The 19,333-nt window shown below is 41.6% G+C and overlaps 1 long non-coding RNA gene across 1 annotated transcript in view; it reads right to left on the reverse strand.

The window, feature by feature from the left end:
• Positions 1-15,167: 15,167 nt before the first annotated feature.
• LOC135232417 (uncharacterized) overlaps positions 15,168-19,333 on the reverse strand; it is a 151,270-nt gene continuing 147,104 nt past the window's right edge. The window contains exon 3 of the long non-coding RNA XR_010322930.1: positions 15,168-15,225. This is a non-coding gene — a long non-coding RNA (uncharacterized LOC135232417). The remainder of the gene's footprint in view (positions 15,226-19,333) is intronic.

The raw sequence follows: 19,333 nt of genomic DNA on the forward strand, positions 1-19,333 counted from the left end.
GGAAAATATTAGTCCAAAGGACTAATGAACCACATGAACCACAGCCTCCACCAGCCTGAGCACAGAAGAACTAGATGGTGCCCAGCTACCACCACTGACCACTCTGAGAAGGATCACAATAGAGGGTTCCAGACAGAATGGTAGAAAAAATATAGGACGAAATTCAAATTCACAGAAAAAGGCCAGACTTACTGGTCTGACAGAGACTGGAGGAACCCCTAAGACCGTGTCCCCAGACACCCTGCTAACTCAGAACGGAAGCCACTTTCCAACTTCACCTTTTAGCCAAAGATTAAACCAAACCTGTTGCCATCGAGTGGATTCCAACTCATAGCAACCCTATAGGTCAGAGTAGAACAGCCCCATAGGGTTTCCAAGGAGTGGCTAGTAGATTCAGACTTGCCAATCTTTTGGTTAGCAGCTAAGCTCTTAACCACTGTACCACCAGGGCTCCAACCAAAGATCAGGCAGGCCTATAAAACAAACAATAACACATGTGAAGAACGTGCTTCTTAGTTCAAGTATGTAAGACCAAACGGGCAAAAAGAGAAGGCAGGAAGGGACTGGAAAACTGGAGGAATGGACACAGAGAACCCGGGGTGGAAAGTGAAAGAGGGAGAGTGCTGACACATTGCAGGGATTGCAACCAAGGTCACAAAACAATTTGAGTGTAAATTTTTTAATCGCCTTAAAACACAGTAAAATTTCAAATATATATATATTATCTGTAAGTTTTTTGTAGATGCTCTTTATCAAGTTGAGGCAGTTTTCCTCTATTCTTATTTTTATGAGAGGATTTTATAATGAATGATATTGAGTTTCATCAAATGCTCTTTCTGCATCAAATGATACGATCATGTGATTTTTCTTCTTTAGGCTGTTAACATGGTAGATTATATTGATTAATCTTTGAATATTGAACTAGTCTTGTACCCCTGGAATAAATACCACTTGTTAATGGTATATAATTATTTTAATGTATTTCTGAATGCTGTTTAGTAATATTTTATAAAGGATTTTTATATCTACATTCATGAGGGATTTTGGCCTGTCGTCTTCTTTTTTGGTACTGTCTTTGCCTGGTTTTGGTATCAGGGTAATCCTGGCCGTATACAATGACTTGGAAAATGATCCCTTCTACTTTTTTGGAGGAGATTATGTAGAAGAGATGTTAATTTTTCATTAAATGTTTGGTATAATTCTCTAGTGAAATCATCTGGGTTTGATGATTTCTTTTGGGGAAGTTTTAAAAGTATTAATTCCATTTACTTAAGTTATAAAAATAAAAATTTTTTATAGGACCATTCAAATTATCTACTTCATATTGGGTGAGTTGTATAGTTTGTGTTTTTCAAAGAACTGGCCCATTTCATCTAAGTTGTCAAATTTATGTGTATAGAATTGATCATAGTATTCTTTTAATATCTTTTTGATGTCTGTAGTGATATCCTGTTTCATTCCTGATATTGATCATTTATGTCTTTTTTTTAGTCAGTCTTGCTACAGGTTTGTCAATTTATTGGTCTACCTATTAATTTCACTGATTTTCATTACTGTTTCTATATTATCAATTTCACTGGTTTCGGATCTCAACTTTTTTACTTCCTCCTTTCTGCTTCCTTTGTATTTATTTTGCTCTTCTTTTTCTAGTTTTTTTCAAATAGGAGCTTAGATTAAGTTGAGGCTTTTAGTCTTTCCTAATATATGCATTTAGTTCTATAAACTTCCCTCTCAGTGCTGCTTTAGGTATGTTCCACAAATTTTGATATGTTGTGTTTTCCTTTGCTTCAATGTATTTTTTTATTTCCATTGAGACAAGTACGGTCCTGTTCACCACTTCTACTTAATATAGTTTGAAGTTCTAGCCAGTGCAATAGTCCAATAGGTAAAAAGAAGTCTTCCATATTGGAAAGGAAGAGGTAAAGTTGTATTTACCTGCAGGTAACATGTTCATCTATTTAGAACTTCTGATGTAAGCTGCAAAAAATCTACTAGAACTAATAAGTCAGTTTAGCAAGGTTGTAGTATACATGATCAGTATACAAAAATCAGTTGTATTTTCATATCATAGAAACGAATAATCAGAAATTTAAATAAAAACACTTATAATAGCATCAAAAATACGATTATTTAGGGGTAAATCTGACAAAAGATGTGAAAGATTTGTTTACTGAAAACTATAAAACACTACTGTGAAAAATTAAAGAAGACTTAAATAGATGGTGAGATGTATGTAGAAAGGATGAAAGAATGCAGGTGTTCCACCCAGAACAAAGTCTGGAAGGAGGAATCATGATGGATGAATCCAAATATGTGAAGAGCTTTTCTGTGGAAAAAGGGTCAGATTTGTTCAGTATGACCCAAGGGTTAGGCTTGGAAATGAAGGGTAGACGCTGTTAACAGGCTGAAGGGGTTCAATGTTTGGCACATAGTAAATGATTAATACAGGTTAAGATCTCTTCCCCAAATGCCTAGCACAACAGAATTCACTCTGCTAAACCAATTTCACCATTTATGTAACAAATTACCTCCAAAAGTTTTAAAAGTTAAAAAAAGGATATTACTTCCATTCTATGTTGTGATAAACACTTACCCACCCACTGCCGTTGAGTCAGTTCTGACTTATAGCGACCTCATAGGGTTTCCAAGGCTATAAATCTTTACGGAAGCAGACTGCCACATCTTTCGCCTGTGGAGCAGCTGGTGGGTTCCAACTGCTCATCTTTCAGTTAGCAGCTGAGCGCTTTAACCACAGTGCCACCAGAAATTTTAAAGTATAAAAATCTTAAAGTCCAAACTTAATAAAAAGAAAAATAGTTCAAAATAGTCGGCCCTCCGTATCTGTGGGGGTCCCGCATCTGCAGATTCAACCAAACTGAGATGGAAGATGTTTGGGAAAAAACAGTTCCAAAAAGCAAAATCTGAGTTTGCAGCACGCGGAGTACTAAGCTGAATCCGTGAGAATGAAATGATGTGTAGGCATACCCTGCTGTAGCCTCCCACCATTTCACACGTCCTCAGTCTCTCTCCAGCACTCGTTTTAGCATTGTTCGCCTCCCATCTTGTCACTATTTCCTAAACAATACAGTACTGTATAACAACTATTTACATAGTATTTACATTGTATTAGGTATTATAGGTAATCTAGAGATGATTTAAAGTATACAGGAGGATGTTCAGAGGTTACATACAGATACTACACCATTTTATATAAGGGACTTGAACATCTGAGGATTTTGGTATCTGGGGGGGTCCTGGAACCAATCCACCATGGCAACCAAGGACGACTGTATACTTTTCACTAATTTGAGGGATTCTGAAGTTTCATTTTTCTATCAACGAGTTCTACCACTGATCCAAGTAATAATCAGAAGACAGAATCTGGAAGGTACAAGTTAAAAGTACAATTATTCTAGAATCTCTTCGTAGCAGTGTAAATCACTAAGGGGACTCACACTCTAAAAATCCACAAATAATTAGTAGAACTCTGTTTTCCCTGTTTTGAAATACCTAATCACTTATATCAGATGGGCGAAAGGAAAATAATCTAAATGAGAACACTTTTCCCATGTGCACCTGGAAACACACACAACTAATCACAGAGAGAAGAAAACCTCCCCTGTGGCCCTTGCTTGTCATCTTTATTTTCAAAGAACTTTTTCCCAGAGGAAAGAGAATACTGAACTACAGTAAGCTGATTTTGTATGGCCTTTTACTGACAAAACTAAGGCAGGCTAAGTTGGAGGCATGCTAGGACCTTTGCAAAATGAGCTTGTAGAATGGAGGAACATGTGGAGATCAGTCTCTATGGGAGCTGAGAAAACTAACTCAGAATAGACAGCAGCCCAACAATATTGCTCAACGCACAGGGTGAAATTAAACTTTTTCAGGCAGGCCACTGATATAAAATGCCAGAAACAGAAGAAATGATAGTAATGATGTTAGTGAATATTAAAAATTACCTAGGTCTGAATTGTCAGCATCTAGATTTTTTTTTTTTTTTAGGAAGAACTAAGCCTGCAGGAGACATCGGGTGGGAGAAGTTGGAAAAGATATGGGCTGAAATTAACTGCAGTACATTATTTCAACAACATATTACAATACTAAAAATTAATTTAAAGTGATAAAATATTTCTGTAACTGAAATGAAGTCAAATACAAAGCTGTACACACAGTATGTAAAGACACAGAGAAAAAGGAATTGAAAGAGATTAACTAAAATGGTGATAATGGGATTATGCTAGACTTTTTTTTGAAGGAGTCTTGGTGGCAAAGTGGTTAAGCACTTGGCTGCTAATTGAAAGGGTAGCGGTTCAAACCCACCAGCTGCTCCACAGGAGAAAGGCATGGCAGTCTGTCTGTAAAGATTACAGCCTTGGAAACCCTCTAGGGTAGTTCTACTTTGTCCCATAGGGTCACTATGAGTTGGAATCGACTCTGTGGCAATGGGTTTTGGTTTTTGGTTCCTTTTCTTGAAATGTTTCTATGTTTTCCATTATTACTTATTTATTATTTTATTATTACTCAGATAATTAAAAGAAACTTAAAAAATTACTCATACCTTTTCCTAATGACACATGATGGCTGCCCAGATGTTTACAGATATCCAGTGGAAGTCCACTTGAGACTAAAAATCTGCTGTGGTTTATATGCAGGGTAGATAAAAGAAATCTGACCTCAAAATAAGAATAAACCCATCCATTAATGGAACAGGTTCAGTACAGAATCCACTGTGTGTGTGTGTGTGCGCTAACAAAAGATGAACTCTCAAGTCCCTTCCAGCTCCCAGATTCCATGAATATTAATTTATGCTTTTAATCCTTCAACATATACAACTATCACTGGAAAATATGCTAATCTATTTCCTAAAGCAGTGTTTCTCCACCTTTTTTTTTTAATTTCCTACCTCCCCCCACTCACAAGAAGCCTTTTAGACATTCTCTTTCCTAATCTCCACCCCCCCCCCATTAAATTTACTGCCACAGATAATACTGTCTACATATTTATGTACTGTGGCCCTTTGGAGGGTGACAAAACAACGTAACATCTAAGACCTTTTTGTGCCCCAGAACCAATTTCCGCTCCCTTGGATGACATAATTCATATTGAGAATGCATGTCCTAGAGAGGTTGGTGGAGATCACACCACTAATTTGTGGCAGAATTAGGTCTAAAGCAGAGATCACAAGTTGGCAATTTAGATGCTGCCTGTAAAAAAAATTTTTTTTTGTAAATGTCTTTTCTTTGGCTCCCTCAGCGTTTAATTAAAAAATAAATCGCCAACATTAAAAAATAAAGAGATTTCACATAAAAATTCAGATATTCAACTTCTCATGAAAAGTGTACTTTGAGCTTGCACGCCTGGCTGGAAATAATCAGCTGGGCTCTCCTCAGTTCCCTTACTCTCTACCCTGCTCTTGTAGGCAGTTGAACGTGACCTCTAAACCCAAGTATTTTGTCACTAACGCTCACCCCTTGGTTTTCTGATAAAAACAATTATGTCACATCTCCCTCCTAGTCTTCCAGAGGAAGCAGCAAAGGCACAGCACAGAGCAGACTGAGCTGCCACCCGATCAGCGCTGCCTTTGGCACTCCTCCCTTTGTCCTCACTTCACCGGGAAGCCTGCCTGAGGAGGAGCTGTCCCTGCTGATCTGTGGTGGATGCCGCCTGTGGGCAGAGCTAAACAAAACAGCCGCATGGAGAGCGGCTGTCCGCGGCGAGGCCCTGGCACCGGACCAGGCAGTCGGCGGAGGGCGCGCCAGCACCGGGCGCGCCTGAGGAACCTGGGCCCGGTCTCCTGCCGCAGGTGCCCCTGCCCGGCCCGCGCACCCCCTCAGCCACGCACCAGCTTACAGACAGAGAAACTGAGGCCCACGAGGGGAGTCAGCGACAACCTCCTCTGCAGGCCGGGGCAGACGCACCTCCGAATCCTGCCTCAGGGTCGGGGGCCTTCACGACCTGGGACTGTCACCTCGGGAAAAGAGAGGCGGGGTCACTGCACGTTCCCAGAGGCCCTCCGACCCGGACCCGGATCGCTGAGGGGTCCCTGCACCACTGTCTCCGAGGCCCTTCCCGAGAGGGGTAGGCAGCGGTCGTCCTCCCGTCCCCTCCCGACCACCCGCGGCCAAACCAAGCCGGGCCGCCCGGTCCCAGCAAGACTGTCCCAGCCGTCCCGCCCCCCACTCACGGCCCGGCCCAGCTCTTACACGCGCGGCGTGGCGTGGCCTGCCCGAACGCCCCTCAGGCCCCGTCAGGCCACATAACTGGCCGCCTGTCCGAAGGCGGCCCGCGCCCTCACTCACCGTGGCCCCAGCACTCCCGCAGCACCCACCAACCGCGCCGCGGTCTCAGCGGACCGGCCTGCTGGGGCCGCCCCGAGGCCGCCGCCGCACCCGCCGCCGCCTGCTCACCCGGGGCCAATCGGAGCGGTGGGCCACCGCACGTGACCCGCTCAGGCCAATGGCGGCCCGATGTGGTGCCGTGTGACGCGCCCGGCCAAACCTGGGTGGTTTCAAATCCGGCGCCCGGCGGCTGGCAGAGGGCGACTGGGGGGTCCGGGAGGACTGGACGGGGTTAGCGGGAGTGTGGGCGCCTGTGGTTATGCTGGGCTGCGGGGAACTAAAGTCTGAGGCTAACTGTCCGTGCATTCTCGGGATACACATTCTGGAAGTAAGAGTCCATGGGAGGAGGGATGGCAGGATTTAGGGATTTGACCAATATTTCCTCTGAGGACAAGGAGCTGGTGCGTATTTCCCGCTTTTTCTCCCTTCTTGTCCTGATAGCGCAGCTCTTACTGGCATCATAGCCTCCAACTTGTTCTAACTCTGAGATATTCCAAAGAAATCCACTAAGGATCAGAATACACGGAATTACAGGAAATACCAGAAGTCAACTCAATATCCTAAACCCTTGAAGTTTTTTTCCCCTCCCTCCCAAATCGACTCGACGGCAGTGGTGGGTGGGTCCCATAAAAGAAACATGTGGGTAAGTATCCCAGACACTCAAACTTATTCTCAAGAATGACTCAGTCTTACAACTTGGCTTCCACTACAAATTTGCCTGATGGGCCAAAATGATTGTTGGAGCTCCAACCCTCACGTCCTTATTTTAGAAGGGCCCTTTTCAGAAGCCCCACCCAACAACTTCTGCCTACATTTTATAGCCTTGAGCTTAGTAACATGACTTCACCTACCTGGGAAGTGCAGTCGTAGCTAGGCCCCCTTGCTGCCCTTGACTGAAGAGGTAAGCAGTGGCCCAGTCATGAAGGGTCGTATATGCCATGCCTAGTAATTTGCATCCTTTGACCACTAACATCTGTTGCCTCCCTTGCTTTGAGGCGAGTTACTTCTCCACCGTGTGTGTAGTGTTGGTGTCATTATTAAGATGCCTTCCACTTCCCTAGCCAAAGGATGGGCAGGTGACTCAAGCTAGGCCAATCGGATTATCTGCCAGGAGTAAGAGGGAAAGTAGTGGGATAGGAAGTTGAAGAGAGTGTTTAAACCTCCCTACTAGAAAAGGGGTGAGGGAGGTGGGAAGATTACTAGGGTGGATAGAGAGTGCAACCAACGGTAGAGATACGTGTGTGTGAGGTTTTCTTTAGCAAACCCAATTGCCTGGATGCATGTTTCAAGGAATCCCGTTACTTCATTTTCACAACTTACAACTGGATATAAATACTGTATTTCAGTCACTGAAAGGATGTATTCTAGTTATTATGATCATATTTTTAGATACAGGCAGACCCTTAGGAACTGCACCTCCATTTTTTGTTTGTTTTTCGCTTTTTGTTGTGTACATCTTATCCTTAGTAACACGAACTACATACAGTGTTGCAGCACATAATTTGCTGACGTTATCATCTCAGATGTTTGCTCTCAGATGTTCAGTTTTATGATTTACTGTTCAAAACACTGCTGTAGAGATTTGGGTTTCTACGCTAAATCAGGGACTTTGGTTGCTTGAAAACATGGTCCCAAACACTGATTGCTTTGCTACAATAGATAAGCAGATTCAGGAAGCAGTGAGATGTTACCACAAAGTATATAAAGAAAAAAAGAAAAGAACTGTACAGACAACTCTCACTCATTTTCTGACTAGAAACGCCATCGCCATGCCCAGGGATAATCCAGAACCCTCCACAAGTGGAGTTACTACTGCAACTGACAAAATACTAACGTCATCCAACTCTTCTTCATTGGAGTAGATTTTGTGATTTTTGTATTTTTTAATGTATGTATTTTCACCTACTGATCCTTCTTTGTTTCCAACTTTCTCATTCCAATCACCAGTAATTACCAATGCAGCTTGATTGCATGTTCGATCAATTTCAGACTGCAGTAGCTGATAAAAATCTTCTATTCCTTCATCTTGGGCCCTAGTGGTTGGCACGTAAATTAATAATAGTTGTATTAACTGGTCTTCCTTGTAGGCGTATGGATATTTTCCTGTCACTGACAGCGTTGTACTTCAGGGTAGATCTTGAAATGTTCTTTTGACAATGAATGCAACACCATTCCTCTTCAAGTTGTCCTTCCCAGCATAGTAGACTATATGATTGTCCAATTCAGAATGGCCAATACCAGTCCATTTCAGCTCACCGATGCCTAGGATATCAGTGTTTATGCGTTCCATTTCATTTTTGATGATTTCCAATTTTCCTAGATTCATACTTTGTACATTCCAGATTCCGATTATTAAAGGATGTTTGCGGCTGTTTCTTCTCATTTTGTGTCGTGCCACATCAGCAAATGAAGGTCCCGAAAGCTTTACTCCATCCATGTCATTAAGGTCGACTCTACTTTGAGGAGGCAGATCTTCCCCAGTCATCTTTTGAGTGCCTTTCAACCTGGGAGGCTCATCTTCCAGCACTGTATCAGACAATGTTCCACTGCTGTTCTTAAGGTTTTCACTGGGTAATGCTTTTCAGAAGTAGACTGCCGGGTCCTTCTTCCTAGTCTGTCTTAGTCTGGAAGCTCAGCTGAAACCTGTCCTCCATGGGTGACCCTGCTGGTATCTGAATACTGGTGGCATAGCTTCCAGCATCACAGCAACACACAAGCCCCCACAGTATGACAAACTGACAGACCAGAGCCAAGCCACGGTATTTTCAATCGCATCATATGCATGTGAAAGCTGGCCAATGGATAAGGAAGACCAAAGAAGAATTGACACCTTTGAATTGTGGTGTTGGCGAAGAATATTGAATATACCATGGACTGCCAAAAGAATGAACGAATCTGTCTTAGAAGAAGTACAACCAGGATGCTCCTTAGAAGCAAGGATGGCAAGACTGCATCTTACATACTTTGGACATGTTGTCAGGAGGGATCAGTCCCTGGAGAAGGACATCATACTTGGCAAGGTACAGGGTCAGCAGAAAAGAGGAAGATCCTCAATGAGGTGTATTGACACAGTGGCTGCAACAATGGGCTCAAGCATAACAACGATTGTAAGGATGGCACAGGACTGGGCAGTGTTTCATTCTGTTGTGCACAGGGTCGCTATGAGTCGGAACCAACTCGATGGCACCTAAAGACAACAACAACAACAATGTATGTATTAAAATATGTCTGTAAGTTTTTATGAGATAGATTCAACCCCCAAAGACAAAGATCATATTTTTAAAGATACTGTTAATGAAAACTAAAAAAAAAATGAGGTGTTGCACTTATGTCAGTACTGACTTAGGACGGAATCATTGGAATGGAACGCTGTCGTAAGTACAGGACTACCTGTGCTTAGTTTGACAATGATTCTGAAATACATAGATACACATCATTTCTCTGCTGTAACTCAGATGAAGTGTTCCACCAAAATTTTTGAGTGTTATGTGCAAAAACCCAACCAATTTTACCCTTACCACATTCAACTAACAACCTTCTTGGCATTTTAACCCAGTAACGATAGTGTTTTCCAGTGGAAAATGATTACTATGTGAAATTACTATGTCTGTGTTATGTGTAAATTCTTGACTAAATCTCTAAGAGGTTAAAATTGATGCACCATCATGACATGAAACTGACACAGACAAACTCTCCTTTCCAAAATACAGAATTATTTTCTTGAAGATGGGAATACATCTATGTCATACCAGGGTTCAAGGTCGCTGACAAAAGAAACTCAGGCTCCACTTTGCATGGACTAAGGCTTTATTTACTCGCATAGAGAAGAGACAGAGTAAGATCAGCTTCTCTAGTGGGCACTGTCTCCCGTGGTCAGCAGGATCACTCCCATGTGTGGCCGGCGCAGGGCAGATGTCCTCCATACCCGTTCCTTCTCCATCAGGAACAGATAAAAGTGGGATAGGCCAGGTGCTAGGTCCATGGATTGGTGTACAGCTCTGATGGATATTATATCTGTGTACCATTTGCTTAACATTTAGGCAGTACTTACCGAGGGTTACTAGTAGGGATGTCCCCAGCAGGGTAATCTGTCCTACTTGGAGGAGAGATCACAACTAGCCATCCCAGTCGTGATTTAATGCAAGCCAACTGACTAGATCAAAGGGCTGCATCTGTCCAATCTTATGGACGTTAATGACATTATTTATGTAATTATTATGATTCACTTATGTAGAAAACAGCACATTTCTCGGAACTTGGCACATTATGTGAACAGTACACATTCCAGTACAAGTAATATAAAGGGATCTTTTTCTTAACAGCACAACTGAATAAGATATTACAGTTGCTAGACTCGGTTAATTTGTAATCAGTCAATGTACATTTGACCACCTGATCATATTCTGCAAGTTGCCCGTGTCCAAAGTATCATCAAACTCATGCTCAATACTACTGTTCTCAGCTAAGGTTGGGGCAGTCCCACAGGCATCCATTATAATTCCAGAGATGTTGCTTGCGAGTGGTGTAGTCAACTATATTCATCTACTGCATGATTTCCTCAGTACGTCAGGTTATAGGTCCGGTTGGTCGATGTGCTCCACCTTATCGACAAATCAGCTGAAATGATGTGAAGAGATGACTCAACATCTTGGTTCAAATGTTGACAGAGCCAAAGATTAGTAGCTCTAGCAAAAGCCTGCACCATTGGGGCCCATGAGTGAAGGGCCTGTCCATCATTGTGAGGTAATCTGGGAAGAGAAAGAGACTGCATTAACAATTTCCCCTCCTCCTCTTACTTCCTGTGAGCAGAGATGTTTTTACCCTATGACTTGAGGTGAGGGTTGCCCGGGTAGAGCCACCCAAACTGTCTGTCCTAGTCTTGAGGCAGTGACCTCTGAGGGGGCCCAGATCTTTTGATTGCAAGTTTCTAACTGGAAGAAATGTCATATCCTGAACACATTTATGATGCCATCATTCACCTCTATCAAGGGGTCCCACAGAGGAGAGATGCCTCCAGTCTGAACCACAAACAACCCCCAGGAAGTGTGTTCCAGTGGAAAAAAAATAGAAAAAGAACAATTGGGCGTACTGAGATTAGAATTTATGGTCAGGCAACTACCTGGTCCTCCTCCACCCCCTCCAAGCTCAGTATTGCCTGGCATGCATAGCAATGTCCTGTTTCATGTACAGTGTCATAGTCAGGATACAGACATAAATACAATTATAGTGGACATATGTAGATTTTTGGAAACAAAGTTTACAACATTACAGTAGTCAATTAGTCAAGTTATCAAAGCTCATAATGTGGCCCTCCAGTATGGGGCCTCCTGCCCTGGGTATTTTAGTCCAAATAATCCAATTTAGCCCCTATTTCTGGGGAGACTGCCTGAGGCGGTCAGTTTCAAATAGTTCTGTTTTCCATGACATCAGGGTATCCGTCTCACGACTGTAGATGAAGTCTGGAGATGCCGTGTGGACAGTGCAGGAGCCAAGGCATTGCTTGTTGTTTCACTGGCTCAGTAGGCTTCGCAACAATGCGGAAAGGCAACACTGGAAGTTTTTTTTTGTTCTAGGAGGAGGAGGAAAGCTTTTAGGAACATTTTTGAAAAAACAAAGGTCATTAGTATCCACCACTCCTCATGCTTCCCCAAATGTTAAGATTCAGGTTTATTTTTCTGTTAACAGCGTGTCCTGTTTAATAATCAAAACTTTATAACATGTTTTCCAGTTGTGCCCTATTTTATCTTGATCTTTTGTCAGGAATGGCTGTATACAGAAGAAGCACATTTTATAGAATAGACAGTCTGATCAAATATATGACACAGCTGAGAAATGTCCTTTCAAGAATGGCCGCATTGAGACCTCAGACTGCTTGCCTGAGGTGTATAGGTCAGGCTGGGGTTATTTTGTCCCCTCCCATTAGTCATTTAAAACTGTCCCTTATTGTCCATTGAAGTGCTCAGTCACCCCTACAGTTTAGTGGTGATGTAGGGCATGCATAGTTCATTTAAGATCCAGTGGGTGCCTCTACATAGGATGAGAGGCCCTGATATGATTTACCTGCTGAGGGCGCCCTGGCTGGTTGGCCCTGAAGAGACTTATCCATAGTGAGGCTTGGGCAAGTGTTTCAGTGATGGTGACCTCAGACCCAAAAGTTTTTCTCATCTTGATGCCAGATGTTACAAAGATCATAATCACCTGTGCAGTGGTAGCTAAAAACCTAAGCAATACAACACTTTCCATTCCCTCATCGAAATTTAATTTTAGCATAGAGCCTTTTGTCCCCATGACAGAGGAACCTAGGCTTAATCTTTAGTCCTATTTATTTCTGAAAGTTGGAAGGTATGGGCAGAAGTTGGCAAAGCCCTGTGTCATTTGTGAAATTACGCCTCCACCATTTCAAGTGCAGGCAGCGTGGGTTCAGCTGGTTGCCTGGTAACATGGAGGCAGTCCTCTATTTCTCCTTACCATTGCAGCTGTGACTATGTTACTGCTCAGTTACCTTGGCAGGGATGTTTATTAGAGCATTCTAGAGAAGGCGTCAAAGGTCTCTTCGAGACCACTTAACGAAAGCAGTCTTGAAGGGCTTTTTGCTTTTTTTTTTTCCTGAGGTCTTAACTCTTACCTTGCGCTGGCTGTTACAGGATATTCTCAGCACTAGGGACCTGTATAAAGTTACTCAGTTGTTGGAACCCTTCCAAACATCTCCAGTACCCATTGTTGGAGGGCTTTGAGCACTGGCTAGGGGATTGCTCCCTTAGCCTTTGAATCCCCAGTTTTAGTACTCACAATTAGAATTGTTTTCTGCGTTGTCCTGGTTGGGGCGTGGGGAAGCCTTAGTGACCTGTGCATTCTCTTTCCCTGGACTCAGAAAGCTGTTATACGGGAGTCTAAATCCTCCCAATCCTGTGAACCTTCTATGTCTTATTCCTTTACAGCTTGGATCAGATCTTTTGTTCTCACATTAGAGGGATCTTCTTCAGCCCGTTAATGTTGGCAGAAATCTGCTGTAAGGATATTATTGATTTCTGCCTGGTCTATTCCATTTCAGTAGCCAGAGTCACACTGCTTTGTGGATTGGTCTCGCTCCTTCGTTTTTGGCCTTCAGGGTATGGGTTCATTCCCACTGCCAGATTTTTGTCCTTCTAGGCCTCTACCAGTAGAAATGGCCGACACCACCTTGGCTATTTTCATTCCCAGGTGAGACTTTGTAGTGGAACTGTTTCTCTGCCTCTGGAGCGCCCTGGTACCTGAAAGCCCCCAGAGCCATCCGAGACAGAACAGTATCATTAACATCAGATATAATAACAGGGGCATAAGGCCAGGTGTCTATGGCTTTTACCCAAACTGCCATAGCAGCTATATTAGCAGTTCGAGAAACTCAGTTCTGGTACCTTCAACAATCCAAATCAAGAGCAGCTGTAAAGCTCTTCTACTAAAAAAAAAAAAAAATGCATTTTCAGCAATACTGAGTCTATATGCAAACCACTACAATACTGTGATAGAAAGTGGGGGACCCCACATTGAGAGCAGGCTCCACTTGAATCACCACATAAGTTCATCCCATTCCTCCTCAACTGACCAAAGGGAGAAAAAAAAAACAAAGGGAAGCCAGTACTATTGCCATTTTCTCACTCCCAGGAGAGCTGGCATCAACCCAGAGTGACTAAACCAATGAGCCCTTGAATATCTACCATAATACATGTGTCTTTGGGGTGATTCTGCTTGCTGCACCAAACTGTCATACGACGGTTCGAGCTTGCCAGCAAAAGACACACTCGCACTCCACATAGACTAACACTTTACTCACATAGAGAAGAGGCAGAGTGAGATCGGCTTCACAAGTGGGCACCAGTCTCCCATAGCCAACAGGATCCCCCCACATGTGGCCGGTGCAGGGCAGATGTCCTATGTACACCCTTCTCACACCATGGACTAGAGAGATATTGTTCCCTCCATGCTGGGAACAGATACAGAAGTGGGGTTGGCGAGGTGCCGTGTGGTGCCTGCACATGTGCAGGAGACAGTTACTGTGTGCCCAGAACACAGGGAAAGCTCTGATAAGGAGAAGGAACTGGGAGAGAGAGAGAGAGTGACCCAATTCCCAGACTCCTTAACAGGGAATTTTCTGGGCCCAAGGCTTTTACTTAGGCAGCCCAGGTGGGAAGCATAGAGGCAGACTGTTCCCCCAACACAAACTGTGTTTATGTTATACATAAATTCTTTAGTTTCCTAAATCTCTAAGGGCTTAAACCTGTTGCATCATCATGACATGAAACTGAGAGACACAAATTCTCCTCCCCAAAATATAGATTTTTTTTTCTTTAAAGATGGGAATATTTCTATCTGTTCATTGTTCATATGTTCACTGACAAAATAAATTTTGAGATAGGCAGAAAGTATAAAGAATACACATATTTATATTTATAAATAGAAATAGAAAATTTATATTATCTAAGACATTTTGCTCTGAATATTTATTCCAACATAAGCATATTTTTAAAGAGGAACATATCATACACAACTGTTTTATAGTCTATTTTTTACTTAGCACAGCTTTGCATCACAACTTACCACAAACTTATCAGCTTAAAACAGCACACATTTATTATCTCAGTTTCTGTGGGTCAGAAGTTCTAGCAGAGCTTCCATCACCAGCCTGCAGTCCAGGGGTTGGTGAGGGTTGCAGTCTCACCAGAGGCTCAACTGGGGAAAGATCTGCTTCCAGCCTTCTTCAGATTATTGGCAGAATTCATCTTCTTTCAGTTATAGGACTAAGGTCCCCATTTTCTTACTTTCAGCTCCTAGAGGCTGCCCTCAGTTCTTGGCCATGTGGTCCTCTCTGTAGTCCTTCTCACAAGATGGCGGCTTACTTCTTCAAAGCCTGCAAGGAAGAGAGAAGCATTACCATTTTTAATGGTACCATAATATTCCATTATATGAATATAACAATCTAACTATTTTTGAGCTATAGATACTAGGTTCTTTTCTAATTTTTCTTTATTATAAACAAATCCATTATGAGCATCCTCCTGCATACACCTTTGTGACTTCTCCAATTATTTCCTTAGGATAAGGCCCATATGTGGAATTGCTCAGTCAAATCTTTTTTTTTTTTTTAAATGTATTTCAAAATAGCCATCTAGAAAACAAATCCCATTTATACTTTTACTAAAAATGTATGAGATTGCTAGTTTGTGCACCTAACTTGCCAACATTGGGCATTACCCATGTATTCAATCTTTGCCACTCTAAGAGTGAAAAATTATATCCCATTTGTTTCAATTTATGTCTTCAATTAGTGAATTCAAATATATTTTCATATGTTTACTGGACATTGTGTTTTGTGCATTATCTTTTCATGCATTTTGCCCATTTTGCAATTGTGAAAGTGTTTTACATATTAAGTGCTCTTTGTTTGTAGGTTCGAAATATATTTCCTAATTTATTTATGTTCTTTCTTGGATGATTTTCAGCCATGTAAGTTTTCCTTTTTTTTTCCTGAACTCAATTCTGTTAATCATTTTCTTAATGATTTTTGCATTTGATGTCATCCTTAGAAATGCCTTTCTTTCCTTAGGAATACAGAACCATTTTTAGTTCTAAAATTTTTATGGTTTTAGCTTACATTTAAATTTTTGTGCTAGCAAAATTTCAAACATAGAGGCATTCAAAGCAGGCTCCCAACAAAGGGTTAGCATGAACCACTCTTGGGCAAACAAGGGAGGGGACAAAGGAAAAATGGTTGTTCTGGGAAAATATGTACAAAGAATGCTCCAGGAAGCATGTAACAAAAATGTTCTTGAAAATTGCTTACCCAAACTGTGATCAAGAAATGTATGTCAGTGGTAGAATAGACAGACGCTTCTGTGAGCACCTGGTGAGCACCTAGAGCCATCCTGCCGGCCTTGGAGAAGGAAAAAATTTGCATTTGGGGGGAAAAGATAATTTGCTAGCTCCATTAACCGGGGGAGCTCAGGACAGAAGCAGCTCCTGCCCAGGCATAAACCGTCCATGGACCTTGAGCACCTTTCCCTTCTGCATGGACCTGTGTGGGCCTATTTCCGGAGAAAAGGCCCTTGTTGGTAAACTCCAACCTTTTCAGCTGTGCAGTGGAGAGGTGGGTATTTGACATTTGACATTGCTTTGCCTATTAAACAAGGTCCTCACCTACACACATCAGGGACCCAAGAACTGGTAGCTCCACTCGGGTCACCCAGCCATCCACACCAGGGGTCCAAAGAAAACTGGTACCTCCCAGTCCTTACAACCAAAAACTTTGGGTGCCCATGGTCCCTCTGCAGAACCCACCCACCAGCACACTGTAGGGAACAGGGATGCATTTTCCTCAGAGGCACTTGTGGGTCAGTTCTCAGCCCCCTGCCTTGTTCAGAGCATGACCCCCTGCTGCAGTCGGATACCGGTATATACGCCAATCACCCCTGCCCCCCTAAGACTGTAGGACACAGCCTGTACCACACACTTGATGATCAGCTACCTGGAAACCTGAGCTGAATTCATACAAGAAAACTGAATGGACTCCTAGACTGATATAACTGATAACAGCTCTAGCCAGCTGGGGACAGGACACCAGAGCTCCAAAGGTGAAAATAATCAAGCTAGCTCACTCAAGCAACCCATAGGGGTATACCAAAACAAAACAAAGCAAGCAGCTACGACTCAGTAAGCAAGCATAAACTAATACAATAACTTAAAGATGGCTCGGAGACAACAGTCAATATCAAATCACATAAAGAAACAGACCATGATCACCTCAACAGGCTCTCAAAACAAAGAACCCAGGGATCTTCCAGATGAAAGTTCATTCCTGGAATTACCAGATGCAGAATACAAAAGTTTAATACACAGAAACCTTTGAGACATCAGGAAGGAAATGAGGCAATATGCAGAACAAGCCAAGGAACACACAGATAAAGCAATTGAAGAAATTAGAAAGATTATTCAGGAACATAATGAGAAGTTTAATAAGCTGGAAAAATCCATAGACAGACAGCAATCAGAAATTCAGAAGATTAACGGTAAAATTACAGAATTAGACAACTCAACAGAAATTCAGAGGAGCAGAACTGAACAAGTAGAAGCTAGAATTTCTGAATCACTTGGCGCTAATATATTTGAAGAAAAATCAGATAAAAGAATTAAAAAAAATGAAGAAACCTTAAGAATCATGTGGGACTCTCTCAAGAGTAATAACCTACGAGTGATTGGAGTACCAGAACAGGGAGGGATAACAGAAAACACAGAGAAAATTGTTGAAGATTTGTTGGCAGAAAACTTCCCTGACATTGTGAAAGATGAGAAGATATCTATCCAAGATGCTCATCAAACTCCACATAAGTTAGATCTGAAAAGAAAGTCACCAAGACATATTATAACCAAGCTTGCCACAACCAAAGATAAAGAGACAATTATATAAGAGCAGTGAGGGATAAACAAAAAGTCACCTACAAAGAAGGGCCAATAAGAATAAGCTCGGACTACAAGGCAGAAACCATGCATGCAAGAAGGCAATGTGATGACGTACTTAAAAAATTGAAGGGAAAAAAAATTGCCTGCCAAGAATCATATATCCAGCCAAACTGTCTCTTAAGTATGAAGGTGAAATTAAGACATTTCCAGATAAACACAAGTTGAGGGAATTCATAAAAACCAAACCAAAACTACAAGAAATACTAAAAGGAGTTCTTTGGTTAGAATATCAATAATATCAGGTATGAACACAAGACTAGAACACTGGGCAGAGCAACCAGAAGCCAACCCAGACAGGGAAATCCAAAAAAACAAAGCAAGATTATAAAAAAAAAAAAAAAAAAAGCCCAACACAGGGTAACAGTGATGTTATTATGTAAAAGAAGACACTTTAAAATAATAAAGAGGGACTAAGAAACGTAATCATACACCTGCCATATGTAGAGGAAGTTATGGCGATACAAAGAAATAAAAGTTAGTTTTAAATTTAGAAAAATAGGGGTAAATAGTAAGGTAACCACAAAAGAGACAAACTATCCTACTCATCAAAATAAAATAAAGGGAAAAATAGAGACTCAGCAGAAAAAAAATTAACAACAAATATGAGGAAAGGACAAAATATAAAGAAAATCTACTCAGCACATAAAATTAAATTGGAAAAAGAAACTGTCAACATACACACAAAAAAAATCAAAATGATAGCACTAAATTCATAACTATCCATAATTACCCTGGATGTAAATGGACTAAAGGCACCAATAAAGAGACAGAGAGTGGCAGAATGGACTAAAAACAAGATCCATCTAAATGCTGCCTATAAGAGACACACCTTAGACTCAGAGATACAAACAAACTAAAACTCAAAGGATGGAAAAAAGTATATCAAGCAAACAACAATCAAAAAAAAGAAGAAGTGGCAATATTAATTTCTAACAAAATAGACTTTAAAGTTAAATCTATCAGAAAGGATAAGGAAGGACACTATGTAATGATTAAAGGGACAACACACCAAGAAGACATAACCATATTAAATATTTATGCACTCAATGACAGGGCTGCAAGATACATAAAAAAAAACTCTATTGACATTGAAAAGTGAGATAGACAGCTCCACAATAATAGTAGGAGACTTCAACACACCACTTTCAGTGAAGGACAGGATATCCAGAAAGAAGCTCAAAAAGACACGGAAGCTCTAAATGCCACAATCAACCAGCTTAACCTCGTAGGCATATACAAAACACCCCACCCAAGGGCAACAGAGCATACTTTCTTTTCTAGTGCACGTGGAACATTCTCTAGAATAGACCACATACTAGGTCATAAAGCAAGACTTAGCAGAATCCAAAACATTGAAATATTACAAAGCATCTTCTCTGACCATAAGGCCATAAAAGTGGAAATCAATAACAGGAAAAGCAGGGAAAAGAAATCAAACACTTGGAAACTGAACAATACCCTGCTCAAAAAAGACTGGATTATAGAAGACATTAAGGATGGAC

The sequence above is a fragment of the Loxodonta africana genome, chromosome 9 (assembly GCF_030014295.1).
Source record: "Loxodonta africana isolate mLoxAfr1 chromosome 9, mLoxAfr1.hap2, whole genome shotgun sequence".
In the NCBI taxonomy this organism is placed as follows: domain Eukaryota; kingdom Metazoa; phylum Chordata; class Mammalia; order Proboscidea; family Elephantidae; genus Loxodonta; species Loxodonta africana.